This window comes from Marmota marmota, unplaced genomic scaffold (genome assembly GCF_001458135.2).
Source record: "Marmota marmota marmota unplaced genomic scaffold, marMar, whole genome shotgun sequence".
NCBI lineage: Eukaryota > Metazoa > Chordata > Mammalia > Rodentia > Sciuridae > Marmota > Marmota marmota.
This window is the reverse complement of record NW_026000249.1, coordinates 24,164,678-24,172,231: the sequence shown is the minus strand read 5'-3', so window position 1 is coordinate 24,172,231 and position 7,554 is coordinate 24,164,678.

Sequence of the window (7,554 nt, the reverse complement as noted above, 5' to 3'; positions counted from 1 at the left end):
CCACCCCTCCCCTTACTCCCCTCTGCACAATCCAAATTTCCTTCATTCTTCCCTACCCCCACCCCCACCTATGGATCAGCATTGCTTATCAGAGAAAACATTCAGCCTTTGTTTTTTTGGGATTGGCTTATTTCACTTAGCATGATATTCTCTAGTTCCATCCATTTACTGGCAAATGCCATAATTTCATTCTTCTTTAAGGCTGAGTAATATTCCATTGTGTATATGTACCACATTTTCTTTGTCCATTCATCTGTTGAAGGGCATCTAGGTTAGTTCTCTAGTTTAGCTATTACAAATATTTTAACTAAAAATTACATTAATTAAAATGAAATGAAATGAAAAGGTAGCTCATTGATCACAATTGCCATATATGCAGGACTTAATAGCCAGTAATAGTCTGATGTTTTATGCTTCTATTATTTTCTTATTAAAAAAAAAAAACATTTTCAAAAGGTTCCAGGATAGGAAAATAACTTGACAATGGTATGACTAATACTGGTTAAATAATGAACAAAAAGCTAGAGTTTATCCCAGCAGGACAATGTACATGACAGGAGCTGAAAGGATATACTTTATACTGTTTAGCTGTTTATTTCATTTAGAAACTTTATCTACAAGTATAGCACATCACTAGGTATATGTGCTTCTGAAAACATCAATGCTTATCATGACCTTGGAGGCCTAGGTAGATCAGTTGTACTATTATTCTCCCTTTTCTCACTTTTAAAATAATTGTCATTCTTTATTGTTTTTCTCTATCTGCTTTTAGACACTGACCAAGGAACTACAGAGGAAGAATTACAGAGTGGACTTTTTAACTCATTTCTAAAATAGTCAGTTACTGCTGGGATAAAATTTTGTTTAAATGTATACATAAGAAAATTAAGATGGTCATTAGAAAAGAGAGTCCCTTGGATATTATTCAGTTTCCAAAGTTAAGAAACTTTTCCCTAGTCTTGTGGAGTCTTTGTATAGAAGTCACAGAAGAGGAAGATATTTACCCTCAAGTTGTTCCCAGTGTCGAGGCAAAATAATATACTCTCTTACTCAAACAGCCCAATTCCTCAATTATTAATTCTTTGAGGAGCTTGAAGTGAGAGGAAAATTCAAGTTAGAATTTGTGGGTTTAGATTACATCATGTTTCAAATAAACTACTTATGTGGCAGTAATTAATCCTTCTGAAGATGGAAGAATATTAGAAAGATTAGTTAACCTCTTTAAAATCAATAAACAAAATATTCCTTTGAAGTCTCATATTCACCCATGATCTAACTCGAGATTCTCAGTCATTTCTCAAGGCTTTATTTTAAGTTCCTCTTTGTTTAGCACCTGGAGTTAATCAAATTGTGGGTGACAGGAAAGTGCCTGTCAGCTCAAGTCATTCCCTCCATACTATTTGATGTGGGCCTCAAAGGATCAAGATTAATTTTTCCTGCCCCTTGTTGCAGATATCTTCGTGTTTCCATCAATGTTTAACTTCTGATTTTCGTTCATAAAGTGAGGTTTCATCAATTGGCAGGAGTTTTTAACAGATCTACATTTCATTTTTCTACGGTGTTTTAATCTAGGAAATTATAGTATGCCTGTTTTGTGTCTTGAAACTGCATGTATAAAAACCACAGGTAAAGAATTTATATTTATATGTTTTAAAATATTTTAAGTGTATATAAGTAAAATCCACTCCTTTGGTACACAGTGGTGAATTGACAAATGCATATACTCACATGATCATCATCACAAAATTAGGATATAAAACTTTGATCACCCCAAAATATTTCCTCATGATCTCCACTATTGTCAACCTCTAGCACTGATCTGCTTTCTATTCCTAAAATGCTCTTTTCTTTAAACTCAAATAAATGGATTTATGAAATATTTAGCCTTAAGTCTGACTTATCTCAGTTTGATGAATTTTCACTTCATCCATGTTGTTATGTTTATTAATAGTTGATACATTTTTATTGCTGAGTGATATTTCATTGGCTGGCCTGGCATTAGAGTGCTACCCAACAGGGCACTAACACTGAATAGTAAGTGGTTAAAATTTAAGATAATGGTAAAAAAGCCATTGAGTGGTACAAGCCAGGAGTAACAGGAACCTCAAATTAGAGCAGCTAAGGAGAAGAAATGTGATATTCAGGATCTACAGGATAAACCAGCAATAGGTAACCATTCTTAGGAGAAACCAATGCCTGAATTGCTAAGACTGTTGGATTTGATTGGCAATTCAATTACAGATGAGTTCTGGCTCTGTGGCTATTGTTCCTGTCTTCTGTTTAGCATTGAAACACACACACACACACACACACACACAACCACAACAAGCAAAAAACTGAGCATGTGTCTTGCAAACCAAAAGAGCCAAACATATTTACAGAAAACCATATTACAAAATGGAACAAATTAATCTCTTACAATACCAATATTCTTGAGTTTGGTGTTCATTTTGATAATATATGGAAAATAAAAGCTCTACTTGGTTTTTAAATCATTTTTTTCTGACCCTCTTTTTTTCTTTTTTAATTGACCAGACAGCTCCTTTATTTTCAATAGCCTTTTAAATATAAGACTTATTCTTACTAATTGCAATTGTTTGTTTTTACTATTTAATTATGGGTGCCCTGAAGGCAAAGACAGTGTCTTATTTACCTTTATGTAATAAACACTTTAGTTTAATGACACAGGAAACAAATGTTCCATAAGTATTTGTTGAATGATGAAATGAATGTGGCATAACAGTTTGGAAATGATTCATATCACCTTCTAATGTTTTTATTCATGTGTCCTAATTTAAAGGACCTTAATTTTTATAGAAGCATATTCAGCGTTGGTTTTTTTCATATTTGTCATTGGGTTATATCTGTTCTTTGATGTTTAAAGAATTATCTTGTAAATCACATGTTTGGGGTTCTAGTCTTTTGTTTTTAAAACTTTTATATTGTTCTGAATTAACCTTTCATTTTTCAATTAAACAATGTACAATGACATTGTCTAACTGATAAATTTTCTACTTTAAATTCATATATTGCTAAAATGAAGTTTGATACTAAAATAATTAAAGGAAAATTTTATTTGCTGATAATACTACCCTTTAATATAACCATTTGGATTTATTGTACCACAATCTTTATTCATTCTTCACTTTAAATAGTAGTTAATACCACATATAATAATTGTATGCATCTTTATTTACCTAATATTGGTTTTACAGTATTTTCTCTGTAATTCTCACTTTTTAATCTTTTGAAGTGATGCATGAGACCCATCAGTATGCTATGCTAATATGATATAAATATTCTATTGCAACTCATGATTTTATAAATTTATTTCCATTTTTTTATCATAATTATGTTAGCCTCCAAGATGGCCCCAATAGTCCTTACCTCCCAATATTTATGTTCTTATGAAGTGCCCTCCAATATTCAATAAAGCAAAATTTTGATCTATGGAACACTGTAAATTTGATGATGTGTAACTTCAAAGGCTAAGTCATAAAGGACGTGAGGCTGGGGTTATGGCTCAGCGGTAGAGCACTCACCTAGCATGTGCAAGGCCATAGGTTCGATCCTAAGCACCACATAAAAATAAATTAATAAAACAAAGGTATTGTGTCCAACTACAACTAAAAAATAAATATTAAAAAATAAAGGACATTATCGCTTCTTCTTTGTACTATTGAATTATTAATATAAGAGAAACTGGTAGGCACATATTAAGTACATGCAAGCAACCCTAAGGTAGCTGTCCTCACCAGGAGAGGAACTGAGGTCTTTTTCCAGGAGCTAGCACCACCTTCCCAGGCATATGAGTGAGCCACCTTGGAATCTGATCTTTCAGTCTTAGACAAGTCTTCCCATGACTATAGATCAGCCTGACATTTAACTGCAATCTCACAGGAGACCCCGGACCAAAAGCAACCAGCCAAGCTATTCCCAAATTTCTGACCCATAGCAACTGTAGTAGATAGCAAATGATTATTATCTTAAGCCATTATGTTTGGGATAATTTGTTTTGCAGCAATACCTACCTAATACAATTATTTACATTTTAGTTACAGGTAACACAAAACATAGCTTTTGTTAATGGAAAAATAGTTTCTATACAAAAATTACTGTCATTTAAGAAATAGATTTGTTATTTCATTCAATTGTGAAGTTAGGTCAGACAATATAGAAAACAATATGAGGGAGAATGCAAAGAAATTTCACAAGCATAATATATCATACCTGAACTTACCATTATCAGCAGACTGATCTTTTTCTAAATATACATTAACATATATAGTTTTTTAATTAAAATGTTCACATACTCTAATTACCTTTTTAAAATTTTCCCTTTAATGATACATACTAATCATTTTTGTACTATATATGTAAATCATTATTGTTGAAGGTTCTATATTATGCAGTTTTACAGATGCATCCTAATTTATTTTATAATTCCCTCTTTGGATAATTAGGTCATCTCCATCTATTTAGTGTTATACTAATGCTACAGTCAGTAACTTTTCATTGTCATTCATTTCATACTTGTTTATATGTTTTTCTTATGATTAATTTCTTGGAGCTTAGAGGAAAGCATATGCACAGACATTTATGATAATGTACATTTAAATGTAGTCTTATGGAGGGTGTGGGGTAGAGGTCTACTAATATTTGTTCTCTAAACTTTCCCTGATATCCCAGCATTATTTATTGAACAACATTCAGTATCTGCAGTGATTTAAAATGAGTTTTTATTATATACCAAAGTCCCTTATATACTTAGGCCTGCTTCTAGAATATAAATTGATAATGTACTTTTGACTTCTCAGTCTGTTTCATACCTGGTGTTTCAATTTTTTCATTTTAAATAATAGCAACTTTATACCATCCTTTATCATTTTGTATAGTAAGTTCTACTTCACAATCATTAATAACATGATTTCTTGACTCTTCTCATAGACTGACCTGTCTAAATGCTAGAATATTTTTTTCCTATTTCAAGAAATAAAAGGCTTTTTGTGACATGGAATTGGCATGGTCTCAAATATCTAATTTTTGGAAAACTGGTATTTTATGACATTGAGTTTTCACATTTGAGAATAGCCTGTTTTATCATAGTGTGGAGGAATATCTTTTATAGTATCATTGTTAATTATCCTTTAAAATTATTCTTTATCACAAGTTATGGATAGCATAAAATTTTTATTTTATTAATTTCTATTCCATCTGACATCTAGTTATCTTACTGATCTTCTCTGCTTAGTTCTAGCATATTTTCTGTTACTCTTCAAGGTTTCTAAAATAAACATTTTGTTAATCTCTTATAATAATAATTGTTTAAATGTTTTTCTCTATGTCAAGTGTTTATATATTTCTATCATCAGACTGGGGTTGTGGCTCAGTGGTAGAGAGCTTGCCTAACATGTGTGAGGCCCTGGGTTCAATTCTCAGTAGTAAATAAATAAATAAATAAATAAAGGTATTGTGTCCATCTACAACTAAAAATTTTGAAAACTATTTGTATCATCATCATCATCTCCTTTTTCATGGTTGTATTGTTTTGGTCAAAATATTCAGAATTATGCTAAATATTTATGTTGATGCTAGGAATCTTGATCTTATTCCCACCTAATTTCAGAATTATTATTTCAGTTGAGGACCCATAGTGAAAACTCAAAGATGAGTTATTTTAATACAATATATATCTACATATAGATATAGATAGATAGACAGAGATATTTATATATACCCCCCATCTACTGTTCAATCCCAAATTCCAATATACTCATACCATTCTTCAAAAGGACAAATCCAATGGACACGTTTCAATCTTTTTTGCTAATGGAATTTACTGCAGTATTTTATACTATTGGCCTCTTCTATGATTTATAATTTCCTTTTTAATCTGGGTTTCCCAAAACCTTTCTCCTTTTTCCTTCTATTTCTCTTCATTTTCCTCAAGACTTCCTTCAATTCACTCACAAAAAGTCAGGCCTCTCTTCTCTTCACAAGATACCCTCTGAGGGTTTTCTTATCCACTGATAGGTTTATGGAACTGATCATACAGGGCAATAGTTTTGATCTCTGAACATATTCAAGAACACTACAGGTTAAAAAAAACTTTTTTCATAGCCTTTGATTCCATCATAACATGTACCTACAGTGCACCTGGCTTGTTAGCTCTTGCCCACAACTTTGTGATGAAATGCCTTAGAAACTTCAAGAGTGTTGCTCAAGATTGTTAGTTTCTTCTGGCTCAAACCAATTTTCTCAAAAGTTTCAGGATTCCAATTTCAGCCCTAAATAGCCATTGAGAAACTTGGCAAGCCTGTGAACTTTACTGTCATTATAATTCAGCAACCCACATACTGAAATTTTGTGTTTGATTTTCAGCAACATAAGCCCTGTGAATATAAGAAATAAGAGCTTCTTTTAGGACTGTCATGGAAGCTCTTTGATTCACGGACTATAACTTGAGCTGGGATTTAACAATCTTGAGCTTGTCATTTTCTCTTTGTAAGCACTCAAGTGAACTCAAAAGACTCTATTCCACTCTAGTCTTTTCAGTCATCATTACTGTCATAATAATCAAGTGAAGCAGCTACTTGGTCTCCTAAGGCACAAATTTCAGTTAGCATTTCATCACAATCAAGTACAAGTGATAGCCCGATTAATTTTGAGGCCACACAATATGAAAGGAGCTCAGCACTGTGGCCCAGCCCAAAAGGATAATCAAACTAAAATCCCATTTTTGATAGTCTGTCTCCTGGGACCACTGACAGAACTGAAAGAAATCACATTATAATTTGGATGGGAAAAAGCTTAATAAAAATAATTATTAACTATAACATAACAGTAACTACACAATTGGCATTATAAGCAATTGACTAATGGGATCGAAGGATTACTTTAAAGAATACAGAAATACTAGGTGTACCGAGTAGTCATTACATTAGTTCTAAGACAGAGCACCTTAGGAAGAGTGCTGCCCCCCAGTGCAGTGCTGAGATTCAGACCACAGTCATGCTTCATTGAATGGCAGAAAAGCTGGTACCTTGACAACAGAACTTTCTGGAAACCTTCCCTCTAGGGTAAGGAGGAACATTCTTATGGAGAGGTATTTCATCAGAGGCACTCTGTTTCCTTTTTTTTATTATTGGTTGTTCAAAACATTACAAAGTTCTTGACATATCATATTTCATGCATTAGATTCAAGTTGGTTATGAACTCCCAATTTTACCCCAAATACAGATTGCAGAATCACATTGGTTACACATCCACATTTTTACATAATGCCCTATTAGTAACTGTTGTATTCTGCTACCTTTCATATCCTCAACTATCCCCCCTCCCCTCCCCTCCCATCTTCTCTCTCTACCCCATCTACTGTAATTCATTTCTCTCCTTGTTTATTTTCCCATTCCCCTCACAACCTCTTATATGTAATTTTGTATAACAATGAGGGTCTCCCTCCATTACCCTGCAATTTCCCTTTTCTCTCCCTTTGCCTCCCACTTCATGTCTCTGTTTAATGTTAATCTTTTCTTCCTGCTCTTCCTCCCTGCT